Source organism: Alligator sinensis, unplaced genomic scaffold (assembly GCF_000455745.1).
Source record: "Alligator sinensis unplaced genomic scaffold, ASM45574v1 scaffold47_2, whole genome shotgun sequence".
NCBI classification, from domain to species: domain Eukaryota; kingdom Metazoa; phylum Chordata; order Crocodylia; family Alligatoridae; genus Alligator; species Alligator sinensis.
In genome coordinates this window covers 1,317,830-1,318,048 of record NW_005842150.1, presented here as the reverse complement: position 1 = coordinate 1,318,048, position 219 = coordinate 1,317,830, and positions in this window count along the sequence as shown.

The window sequence follows — 219 nt, the reverse complement described above, 5'->3', positions numbered from 1 at the left end:
GCGAGTTGGAGTCCCAACGTGTGTGTGTGTGCGTGTGTGTGAGAGACAGAGTGAGAGTGTGCAGGCCCCATGTGAGATGCGGAGTCCCACACTGTGTGTGTGTGTGTCCGTGTGTGGAAACCGTGAGACGTGAAGAGTCCCACTGTGTGGGTGTGTGAGAGACGCGGAGTGCCACCCCGCGCGCAGTGCCCGGACACGTGCGCGGGGGGGCGGCCCGGC